At 43.5% G+C, this 13095-nt stretch overlaps 1 pseudogene; it reads right to left on the bottom strand.

Moving 5' to 3' along the window:
• LOC136169356 (small ribosomal subunit protein eS4, X isoform-like) overlaps positions 1-3674 on the bottom strand; it is an 86402-nt pseudogene extending 82728 nt beyond the window's left edge.
• Between the last annotated feature and the right edge of the window lie 9421 nt (positions 3675-13095).

Raw genomic sequence — 13095 nt, forward strand, 5'->3', positions numbered from 1 at the left:
TCTCTGCAGTCACTCTCTGTGTTTTTTCAGTCTTTTAAGAGTCAAAGATCTCTTGGCAAATGTCACATTGCCTTGAAAATATGTGGATTATTTTCAAATATCTTTTGATATTGATTTCTAACATAATTCCACAGTGGTAAGAGAACAGACTCTGTGTGATTTCACTACCTTTAGACCATGAAATTTTTGCACCTGATTTTATGTCCCTGGATATGTTCCAGTGTCCCCTGGTTTTTAGTCTATGGGAACTTGAGTAGAATTTGTATCCTACTGTTGTGTGAAAATTGTATAAATCTTAATTATGTTGAATTGGTTCATAGTGCTTTTCAGGTCTACTATATCCTTCTACTTTTCTGTCTATTCATTCTATTACTTTTTGAGATTTTGATATTGAAACTCCAGCTAAAAATCTTAATTTATCTACTTATTAATAAAATAATTGTAATATACAATGATATAACTGATGTATAACATTGCATAAGCTTAAAGTGTACAATATGTTTATTTGATATATTTATATATTGCAATATGATTTCTGCTGAAATTTTTAAGGGGCCAGGAGAGAGAATTTAATTTCAGAGGCCCTTGAGAAATCAAAGTGGGGAGCTGGTTCCTATCTGGTTTACTGGCAGGAAGTCCTCCTTGATGCATAGACTTGGATATTGAACCTCCTTTCCTGGGACCTGGGCTCTAATAGGGGCCATGCGAACACAAAGAGTTGCATTAGAGAGTATAGTGCAGAGGGGAGAGAGGCCTGTAGCAAAGCAGAAGCGAAGAGACTTCGGCTGCAAAATTTCTACAGCAGGCAAAGAGAGAGACATTTGAAATGTATGAATTCAACCCAGCCTTTACGTGTTGTGAGAGAAGTCTGTGTGGGAATAAAAAGGGGGCTACTATGAGACCTGGGTCAGCCTCTTCACCGTTGGAATCCTTAGCTGAACTAGAAGTCCCTGGACCGTCTTTGTATTCTGGGTCAGAGAGGAGAAACGGTAAGGAAGGAGAAAGACCTGTGCTACAAAGGCTCTGCCAAGGTTTTTTGGGAGAGGTCATTGGCTCACTGTCTGACATGGGGGAATTGGCACCATTTACAGGTGGCCTGTTTTCCCCTCACTATGGGGGATCTGACCCCTTCAGGCCCTGAGCAGCTTGAAAATAGCAGCTCTGCGGTTTTCAAGAAAGAGCATTACTGCAGACAGAGATAGTTTGCGGCCAGAAGGTGGCGCTCTTTCTCCTGAAACAAATTGATGTCCCCGCTTGATTTGTAGACAGAGCCAGGGATGCAAGCAGAGCGAAATCTCTGCAGTCTGTAGGCATTCAAGGGGCCTGAGTAAAATGGCTTGTCAGGACTGCCCCCTAGGCTTAGCTATCCCCTCAGCTGAATGTGCCTTTCAGGCTCCAGTGGGCTTGAGCTGCAGCATCGACCAAAGCGAATGTGCATAGGCACAGCCCCCTTCTCTGACCTTAGCACCAGCAGCTCCATTTGCAGGGAAATCTTCAGTGTCACAAATGACTGCACATTTAGATCATGACAGGGAGGAGTCACGCCATTTCTGGATGAGACAACCATACTTATCACTTATCATATGGGCAGGTGAGGGGACCAGGTCTTCCTGCCATGTTGGGTGAGACAGTGTCCCATGGGGAACATTTAAAAACTCAATAAAACCCGCTGCCCTCAAAATGAAACACTTAGGTATAATATAAGGGAGGCAGGATTCTGGGGAAATCTCTCACCTGGTGGACCTCGCTCTACCTGTTGCAATAACTGTTGCAATTTTTCAAAGAAGAAAAAAAAAATCTAGATTGGGTCTCCTTTCAAGACATAGTAAGCAGAAGCAAGCAAGCAAATAAAACACAAGACAAAATAATCTCATGATGGTGTGAGAAGATCATTGGACTGGAATTCAGAAACCTGGTAAGGACACTAACTAGCTGTCTGATTTTAGGCAAATTCTTTTCTTTGGTCCTTAGCCTCACTTTGATTGTGTAGCCACGTGTTCTGGGAAACAAACTCACTCAGAAGGACAATGCAGATAGTGGAGTGCAGTTTATTACACTGGCAGGCCCAAGGCAGAGCCTCCTCTTAGTCAAGGACCCTGAGCAGTTTTTGTGAAAACCTTATATACCCTAAGTGTACGTGCCCAAACCCACCTCTGCAAATTCCCTGAAACTAATCTGAACAAAGAAAAAGAAAGATACAATCAAAGTTAACCCATGATTCATATGCCTTAAGCCTAGGTAGTTAACAGTGGACCATTATCAATAGGCCTGTGGTCATACCCCAATAAGCATAATAGAATGTATGATTCTATTCAGTTACACAGATAATTAGGTATTCTTTTAGGTGATGGAGAGTCTAGGTACAAGCCTTGGGGCTCTTCCATCCAGGGGGCCTGGTTTTCCAGTTGGTATGTTGCTTCCATAGATACTGGGCATATAGCTCAGAGTCCACAGTCCAGCGCAAGATGGAGTCCTACTTTCAAGATGGAGCCTGTCTGTCTGTTTCCTTCTTCATGATCACCAGTAGTAGTTAATTGCTAAGGTCCCTTCTAACCCCACATTTAATAGCATAGGTGTGTGTGTGTGAGAGAGAGGGAGAGATAGACAAGGACAGAGACATAGACAGAGACAGAGACAAAAGAGAGGCTCTCAGATAAGGCAGGATAGAAGCATGCATTCTTGGGGACTGAAAAACCCCCTTATTGTTGATTTCTATTTTAATCATTAAATCCCCTACTGGCCACACCAAGTGGAAAAAGCCATGCCGCTGTCACCCTTCTGGGAATTGAGGTCCTTTCTTCAGAAGCATCATAACCAGCATCTATATGTTTACACTCTTCATGTAGTTGCTATTAATAGAACAGCCATGTGCCTTGCATGAAAACCCACATTCCTGGCTTCTGGGGAGCAACTTTAACAAACCAAGTTTTCCATATGGAGAGAGAGTGAGCTCTTCTTTGCTCCTGGGGCGCTGGAAACATTTGGTAGAGATGAAGAAAGGGGAGACAGGATGGAGGACAGGTTGGGTGGGAGTGGGGAGTGCAGCATTACACTCCTACATAATAGGCTTGGCGGTTCATCAACCATCATCAGCCATCAAATACTGATTGATTACCTACTGTGCATGGTCTAGGCACTGAGGATGCTGCCGAAGCACAACACGGTCTTTGCTCTCAAGGAGCTCACTGACTTGCCAAGAGGAAATGAAGTCTGTGCTTCCCCTTCAGCTCAAATATGCAAATGTAGGCCCTAAGGGGCTCACAGAAGGGCTCCCCCTCCCTCTGCTTAAGGTTCGGCTGGACACATTCAGTAGTGAAAAGTATACTTTTCAGACGGAGGGTCACAAGCTTTGCATTTGCTTTGCCCCCGGTATCCAGATGGTCAGCAGGCTGCCCTGTGGAAGATTTTGTTTGGCAGAAACATGCTCTGATTCCTTAACTCTAAGCTTTGGGGGCCAGGTGGCTGAAACGAAGCAACTGTTCTGCACCCTCAGCAGTGTCAGGCTATCTATGCTCCAAACCTCTATGAGGCAGGCACCCCAGACAGTTGCAGGGTCGCGGCGGGGTGCTGCAGAGCCGGTCGGGGCAGCTGCAGGACTCACTGAGCATAGCCAGCCAACGCCAAGCCTGAGCTGCTGGCTCCTGGGTGAGCTGCTGACTCATTGCTGCAGCCATGCTGCTTGGAACAGCTCCGGGGAATTCTTTCTTCTTTTAAAGGAAAATGTGATGTAACTTTAGAGACAGCAGAAGAGGGCAACAGAGGATGGTCCAAAACCTGGTTTTTAACAGCAGCTGTAACACACATTTCCATCTGAATTCTTGGGCAGCAATATTTTTATCAGCCCTGGAAGGATGTGGCCGCTTTAGGGCAGCTATTCAATCAGTCAATACGTGGGTATCAAACAGCTTCTGTGTGCTCAGCACCTGTTATATGCTTGGGTAACAAGGGGGGAAACGGAAAGTGAAAGATGGTCCTTGCCCATTTGGGCATTGTTAGAAGGCTGACACCTAGAGAGACTTCCTTCCTGCTGTGCTCCAGGCACCGCAGTCTAGATGCAGTCTTGATTTTAGCTTATGCAATCTCACGGCAGTCCTGTAAAACAGATACGTTATTTTCATCTATTCTGCTGTAAGCTGGGGAGTCAGGATTTGAACCTACATCAGTGCGAAGTCAGAACGCTTTACAGCCGTGCCATTCATTATCTGGGAGGCAGAACCAACAAAGGCACTTGGCTGTGGGAGAATAATATAGGATGATACATGGTTGAGTGAAAAATTATGTGTAAAAGATACGCATTTATGATTAGTCCAGAATAAATCCCTGTCAGTCTACAGTCTTGGTCCAGCTGAAATGTGCAGATATGCTTCTGTTGAAGCAAATACTGAGCCTGTGGAAGAATGCTTTTGAGAAGGCCGAGGGTCAAGAAGAGAAATCGTCAGGTCAGGAAGTGGGAGCTGTCAGTAATGTGATAGGAGCAGCACTGGGTGACCTGTGAGTCTAATGACCATGGTGCTGGGGGGAAACACAAAAAGATAACTAAGCATGTGTTTGCCCTCTGGGAATTTAGTCCTGTTGGGTTTACACAACCAATGAATCAATTTAGGAGCTATGTGCAAAATAGAAAGGCAAAAAAGGGATTATCAGAGGGAACAAGGGCCCTTTTTAGTCCTGAATGGGTCAACATTCACATTAAGGAGGAGTCTGTGGGCCTTTAATCAGATGATACTGACAAAGGGCTCAAAAGCTCTTGTTTTTATTTAGAAGTGTTGGCCACGCATTTGTGTGGTGGAGCTGGTAGAACAACTTGCGTCTTCTTGGTTTCCGAGTTGGCAGATATTCTTGGGTAGCTGTCAGGGCAGCCTCTCATGAAACTCATAAAACACCTCTGTCTCTCAGCTGATAGATGCATGCTTCCAGGGCACAAGTGTGCCAGTTCTGTGACTCAGTTCCCAATGTCCCCTATACTTTTCAGGCAATCTTTTGGGCCCCATGAATTAAGAGTCCAGGATCTCTTTTCTCCCTCTCCTAGCATTTAGCTATGTAGAGATTGATCAAAGCTACCTGTTTCTAACCTTGTTTTGCTCATCAGTATTAGATTTTCATGAGCCATGTTGTAACATATCTATGGCTGAGATATAATAGAGGTTTTAAGAGCTCAAAAACTGTGAGGAAGACAAGAGAGATAAGGTCAGGTGCAGATGTCTGTCTTGGACACAGCCTCTTTGGTGGAGTGCTAGAAAAGTCACAGAGGAGTCCAGGAAGACTTTTGGGATGGAGTCAATTAGGGTTCTTGTGACCATGGAGAAAGCAGTGTGAGCTACACCTAAGGAGAAAGAAACAGATCTTGTTATCCTTGAAAGAAATAGCTTTGGCCCTATTCCATGGGAATAGAATAACTAAAGGGTAGGGTAGGGGTGGGTACAAGTGAGGAGGGAGGGATCAGAATTATTCTGAGCTGGGGAAAGAATAACCAGAAATGATTGATGACCTTGAACACTGTCCCAAGCTACAGAGAGTACTCGGATTTAATTACAATTCTCAAGTGATATTTCTTATATTTAAAGTTCTCAGTTCAGAGAAATACCATTGTTGTTAACTTCCAAATACCTGACTGTTCCTGCTCAGTGCTGAGAAAAACCATGTCAACAGAGCGCTGCCTAAGAGTAAAGAGAGGAGCCGAAGACCCAGAGCCCTGCTGCTCCAAACCCAAACCACCATCTCTTGGCATCACATTCTCTTTGTGTGGTTACAGTAGCTGGGCAGCTTTCTCTTTGGGGCTCTCCTTGGCCTATATCCTGGTGCAATGCATGTCAGATGAGACCCATGTTCCTTGATAGCTGCCACATTCCTTGACTCTGGGAATGGGCTTGAAAGAGAGATACTTACAAAACTTAATTTCTCCAGAACTGGATTGTGTCTCCCTTCTCTCTTCATCATCAGAGCCTAAAACAGTGCCTGACACATAGTAAGTCAGTAAATGTTTAGTGAGCTGTTTAAAACAATCCATGCTTCGGGGATTGGCCATGTGGAAGACACGAGGTTTAAGAAAATGGTGCCCTATCTCCTTTGCCTCTGAATTATTTCTCAGATGATAAAATGTTGGCAGATTCCTGATCACCATCAAGGAGCCTGGGATTTAGGGCTGCAGAATATGGAAGATGGTAAATTATCCCAGAGATAGAATGAAACAAACCCCTTGGAGAGAACTTGTTGAGGTTTTGGTTTCTGCAAGGACTGTGTGGTGTACAGAGATGAGTTGTTCAAATGCTTGCAGGAAATGTTTTCTCAAAGAATGAGTGCCTGGGAGATGGTTGAAGACAGAGTGTGCAGAACAGGTGGGGCCCATCTGGGGAACTCTGAAGGTGGGGGTGGGGAGGTGGGTGTGGTGAAACCGGAGCACAAAGGAAAGGTGGAAGGAAGAGGCTGGAAGGGTTTTACCGGTGGGGTAGTAATGATTGCATTTTCATGTTAGAAAGATAGCCCAGAAGTAGTGTAGCGGGAGAGGGAGAAGGAAGGTGGGAGGCACCGAGACCAGCCAGGAATCCACAGCAATAACCTGAGGGAGATGTGATAAGCACCCGAGAAAGAGAAGTGTCAGTGAGCAGGAAGATGAGTCAGACTGGGCAGTAATGAGGAGTTACACTTGTCTGAGCTTTTAAGTTGAATAGGGAGAAGGAGGAATCTAAGAAGGTGAACATCCAGAGTTTGAGGTCCTGGTGCAGATGATGAAGCTTTTTGAAGTGATTTTTATCTTAAAAACTCATGCAGGACTTCCCTGCTGGTGCAGTAGATAAGAATCTGCCTGCCGATGCAGGGGACATGGGTTCGATCCCTCATCCAGGAAGAGCCCACATATCTCGGAGCAACTAAAACCTGGGGGCCACGACCACTGAGCCCGAGGACAGCAACAACGGAAACCCTTGCACCTAGAGTCTGTGCTCTGCAACAAGAGATGTCCACAGTGAGAAGCCCACGCACCTCAATGAAAAGTAGCCCTCACTCACCGTAATTAGAGAAAGCCTGTGCAAAGCAGAGAAGATCCAGCACAGCCATTAAAAAAAAAAAAAAAAAAAAAAAAACACAAAAATTTACATAAAGAGATACTAGTGTATCTCCAATATGCTTGCCTGGAGAATCCCATGGACAGAGGAGCCTGGTGGGCTACAGTTCATAGGGTCACATAGAGTCGGACAGGACTGAAGTGACTTAGCAGGCATGCACACATACTAGTGTATTCATTGTTATGAAAATAATGTTTAAAGCCACTTAAAAGACATAGCTTTCCTTTCCAAAACTTCAGAGGAAATGGACACCCTGGAAAAACTCACCGTGGTTATGTGTGGTTTCTGAGGCTCCCAGCATCTCCTTTGAGAAGTGTGAGCATCCTTCCTTATCTGTCTGCATCCTTCTTTCCATTCTTCCCTTGGCCAACTGGTCTCCTCACCTTCAGTCTCCCAACCTCCTCATGAACATTCTGCTTCCCTGGTTTTGCACATGATTAAGGTTTTCTTTCCATCTCTAGCCCAGCATTAAGGTCCAGTTCAGACATTCCCTCCTCCATACAAAATCCACAACACTGTCTCACCTCCTTCCATTTTCCTTTCCTGAGATTTTGCAAACTAGTTTGCTACACTGTTTTTTCTCTGAAAATGTGAAATAATAAATGAAAAAGGTGAAATCATAAGTGAAAATTGCTTTAAAAGCTGATTACAAGTCCTATGAGGTCAGGGACCATGTTGTTGATACTTTGTCAGTCAGTTCAATAACTACTTTTTGAATAGATGCAGTCGTTTGGTATATATAAACCAAATGTATACAGAAAAAGCAAAAAAGTGAATAGTGTTAGTCACTCAGCTGTGTCTGACTCTTGGCGACCCCATGGACTGTAACCCACCAGGCTCCTCTGTCCTTGGAATCTCTAGGCGAGAATACTGGAGAGGGTAGCCATTCCTTTCTCCAGGGTATCTTTCCTATCCAGGTATTGAACCTGGGTCTTGTGCATTGCAGGCAGATTCCTTACTGCCTAGCCCCTCCCAAAATAGACATTACATTTATTATCTGCTTCCATTAAATAAAACCTTTCACTGCCTTAGCAAAATACACTTAAATATCAGAAAAGAGAAAAGGAAAGGTATACCCATTTGAATGCAGAGTTCCAAAGGATAGCAAGGAGAGATAAGAAAGCCTTCCTCAGTGATCAGTGCAAAGAAATAGAGGAAAACAATAGAATGGGAAAGGCTAGAGATCTCTTCAAGATAATTAGAGATACCAAGGGAACATTTCATGCAAAGATGGGCACAGTAAAGGACAGGAATGGTATGGGCCTAACAGAAGCAGAAGATATTAAGAAGAGGTGGAAAGAATACACAGAAGAGCTATACATAAAAGATCTTCATGACCCAGATAATCATGATGGTGTGATTACTCACCTAGAGCCAGGCATCCTGGAATATGAAGCCAATTGGGCCTTAGGAAGCATCACTACAAACAAAGCTAGCGGAGGTGATGGAATTCCAGTTGAGCTATTTCAAATCCTAAAAGATGATGCTGTTAAGGTGCTGCATGCAATATGCCAGCAAATTTGGAAAACTCAGCAGTGGCCACAGGACTGGAAAAGGTGTTTTCATTCTAATCCCAAAGAAAGGCAATGCCAAAGAATGCTCAAACTACCGCACAATTGCACTCATCTCACACACTAGTAAAGTAAAGCTCAAAATTCTCCAAGTCAGACTTCAACAGTACATGAACTGGGACCTTCCAGATGTTCAAGCTGGATTTAGAAAAGGCAGAGGAACCAGAGGTCAAATTGACAACATCTGTTGGATCATCGGAAAAGCGAGAGAGTTCCAGAAAAACATCTATTTCTGCTTTATTGACTATGCCAAAGTCTTTGACTGTGTAGATCATAGATCACAACAAACTGTGGAAATTTCTTAAAGATCACCTGACCTGCCTTCTAAGAAATCTGTATGGAGGTCAAGAAGTGACAGTTAGAACTGCACATGGAACAACAGACTGGTTCCAAATTGGGAAAGGAGTACATCAAGGCTGTATATTGTCACCCTGCTTATTTAACTTATATGCAGGGTACATCATGAGAAATGCTGGGCTGAATGAAGCACAAGCTGGAATCAAGATTGCCGGGAAAAAATATCGATAACCTCAGATATGCAGATGACACCACCCTTATGGCAGAAAGTGAAGAACTAAAGAGCCTCTTGGTGAAACTGAAAGAGGAGAGTGAATGGCTTAAAACTCAACATTCAGAGAACTAAGATTATGACATCTGGTCCCATGACTTCATGGCAAATAGATGGGGAAACAGTGACAGACTTTATTTTGGGCGGCTTCCAAATCACTGCAGATGGTGACTGCACCCATGAAATTAAAAGCTGCTTACTCTTTGAAAGGAAAGTTATGACCAACCTAGATAGCATATGAAAAAGTAGAGACATTACTTTGCCAACAAAGGTCTGTCTAGTCAAAGCTATGATTTTTCCAGTAGTCAGGTATGAATTGAGAGTTGGACTATAAAGAAAGCTGAGTGTCAAAGAATTGATGCTTTTGAACTGTGTTGTTGGAGAAGACTCTTGAGAGTCCCTTGGACTGCAAGGAGATCCAACCAGTCCATCCTAAAGGAAATCAGTCCTGAATAATGATTGGAAGGACCAATACTGAAGCAATACTTTGGCTACCTGATGTGAAGAACTGACTCATTTGTAAAGACCCTGATGCTGGGAAAGATTGAAGAGAGGAGAAGGGGATGACAGAGGATGAGATGATTGGATGGCATCACCAACTCAATGGCCATGAGTTTGAATAAGCTCTGGGAGTTGGTGATGGACAGGGAAGCCTGGTGTGCTGCAACCCATGGGATCACAAAGAATCAGACATGACTGAGCAACTGAACTGAACTGAATAACTTTCCCCTTCCTCTTTTCTGTCTTTTCCTTTCTTTTGATGGGACAAGTAAAAGGCATGACTGGGGTCATCTCAGGTGACTCTGATGGTATAAAAGCATACACACTTTTTCTGTACAGTCTACCTGAGCCAGTTTATAGCTGTTTAGTTGCACGTTTCTCTGCTTGCAAAATCAAAAGGTGGAAAAGCTAGGAGAGGTGTGATGGGAAATGCTTTCTAAAGACTTAAATACAGACACATCTCTTCCTGAAGCCTTTTTCCCTCCCCTGCTTCCTCACTCACTAGGTTAGTGGTCCCCACTGGGTCACACTTTACTGCTAGTGCTTGTTTGTGCCCGATAATGAAGCTTGCCCAGGGAAGGTCTGTATCTATGCAGCTCATTATCATATTCTTAATTAGGTAAAATCTCATCAAAGAGTGTATTGGGTCCATTTCTTGAGGGAACATAGTAAAGGACTGAAAATGTGCCTAAGGAGGGATCAAGATGCTTTTTTGTTCACTAAAGCTCTAAATCTGGTCAACATGGGAGACAACAATGGAGAGGGGGAAAGAAATGGAGGGAATTTCTGGTGAGGCTGTTGACACAAGTAAAAAGCCTGAACAAGGGAAGTCACATAAAAAATCCAGAAGGTACAAATGGACTAAATGGCTGGGGCTATGCTTTGGAGGAATGAAAACATTGGCTATCAATTAAGTGACTTTAGATTCAGAGAATAAATGGAGCCTTTGAAGTTTATTTCATCTCCTTTTACTTCATCTTGGAATCATTCAAGTTCTAACTATCTGGGCTTCCCTGGTGGCTCAGTGGTAAAGAATCCACCTGCCAGTGCAGGAGATGCAGGAGACTCAGGTTCAATCCCTGGCTCAGGAAGATTTCCTGGAGAAGGAAATGGCAACCCACTCCAGTATTCTTGCCTGCGAAATCCAATAGACAGAGGAGCCTGGTGAGCTATGGTCCATAGGGTTGCAAAAGAGTTGAACATGACTTAGTGACTAAACACCAGCAAAAACTATCAGGACACTGATTATCTACTGGATTTCTAAATCCTGTGAATTTAACCCTGAATTAATTTCCTATTACTATAACATTGTAAGACACACTTAGTGACTTAAAGCAATGCAGATATATTATCTTACGGTTCTGTAGGTTAGAGTTCTGACAGATACCTCACTGCACTAAAACCAAGGTCTTGGCTGGGCTGCATTTCTTTCTGTAGGCTCTAGAAGAGAGTTTATTTCTTTGCCTTTTCCAGTTTCTAAAGGCCAACCTTAGCTCATGGCCCCCTTCTTCCATCTTCAAAGGCAACAGCATTACATTCATTGATGTTGCTTCCACCATCACATTTCTTCCTGTCATCCTCTTCTTTTGCCTCCCTCTTCCACTTTTAAGGACTCTTGTGATTACTGTGGGTCTACTCAGATAGTCCAGGAGGATCTCCTTATTTTTAAAGTGAATTAAAAGTTTCCACCAGCAACCTTTACATCCCTTTGTCATGTAACTTAACACAGTCACATGTTCTGGGGATTAGGGTATGGGCAGCATGGAAGGGGCATTATTCTGCCTACTGTATCCCTGGTCCCCTTGCCCAAATCCAAGTCACCATTACTCTTACCTGAATTACTACAAAAGAATGCATTTTGGAGTCAGACTGCCTGTGTTCAAATTCTAGCTCTATCATCTATTGGTTGTGTGATGGATGTTAAGAAAACTCACAGCCTCAGTCTCCTACCTGTAAACAGGGGATGCTAATAGTGCCTACTCCATAAGATTGTTGTGAGCATTAAACACATGCTTAGCATGTAGCATGTATTTACTCAGTGCTAGCTATTATTGTCATTAATACTATCATTAGCTGTTGTCACTGCCTTTACTCTCAACCTTATTACTCATATCCTTCATGTGAAAAGCAAAAGTGTTAGTCACTCAGTCATGTCCAAATCTTTGAGAGCTCCTGGACTGTAGTCTGCCAGGATCCTCTGTCCGTGGGATTCTCCAGGCAAGAATACTGGAATGGTCATCCTCTCCTGCAGGGGGTCTTTCCAACCCAGGAATCGAACCTGGATCTCCCACCACGTTATGGTCAGCTTCTTTACAGTCTGAGCCACCAGAGAAGCCCCATATTCTCCATACTGAAGCCATCTTTCTTAAACACAAGCTAGTCATGTTCCTCTTAACCATGCCGTGACTGTCATTCATGTTACTATCTTTGTGTGTCCAATACCTCTTATGCTGTCTGAGGCATCAATTTACTTCAGGAAGTATTAGGTTTTCATAACAGGAATGCAAGAAGGAAAATATTAAATATCCAGCTTTCAGCACCCAAAGTAAAAATTATTTCAAAAAAACTTTTAGTTTTTCTTTTTTAAGTTTTTTCAATAAGTTTTGAAACCAGGTTTCACAAATGAGAAAAATTCCAAAAACTTCTTTCCTCTTTTAGCATATTAAAAGTCAGTTTGATCCTGTCAGGACTTAGAGATTCTTCCATGAACGTAGAGAGGACACTGTGTTCTGCAGTTACCCTGAGCATGAAATGTTGTGACCGTGAGAAAAAGAAAGAAATTGTAGGGGTTGTCATGATTGCAAAGGTAGACACAAGAGGCATCTTCATTTCCCAGTTTCCTTTTGGGACTTGGAAGAAACCACCTTCAAGGATATACCCTATACTGATGAGGCTTGGTTTTTGTGGTGGTATTTTGGTTCAGTCACTCAGTCATATCCTACTCTTTTTGGCCCCATGGACTGCAGATCACCAGGCTCCTCTGTCCGTGGGATTTTCCAGGCAAGAACACTGAAGTGGGTTACCATTCCCTCCAGGGGGTCTTCCTGGCTCAAGAATGGAATCTGAGTCCAATGCATCTAATGCATTGGCAGGTGGATTCTTAACCACTAGTGCCACCTGGGAAGTCCAATGAGATATGGTTACACAGTTGAAAACCTTGATTCTAACTTCTGGAGATCTTTCTCTGCTCTGAGGTAAAGAGCCAGAAGAATCCAGAAATTGCTCCCTGTCCTGTTGACCAATGTGGAAAGCAGTTGATTGTGCTTTGGGCTAGTAACTGTGTAGTGAAAGTTATGTGGTAGACCCTTGGACTAGGGATCAAATGGCCATCACAGCCAGACCCCAGAGGGTCATGCAATGCTCGTGTGAGTTGATCTGGGGCCAAATCAGCAAG

The sequence above is a fragment of the Muntiacus reevesi genome, chromosome 5 (genome assembly GCF_963930625.1).
Source record: "Muntiacus reevesi chromosome 5, mMunRee1.1, whole genome shotgun sequence".
Taxonomy (NCBI): Eukaryota; Metazoa; Chordata; class Mammalia; order Artiodactyla; family Cervidae; genus Muntiacus; species Muntiacus reevesi.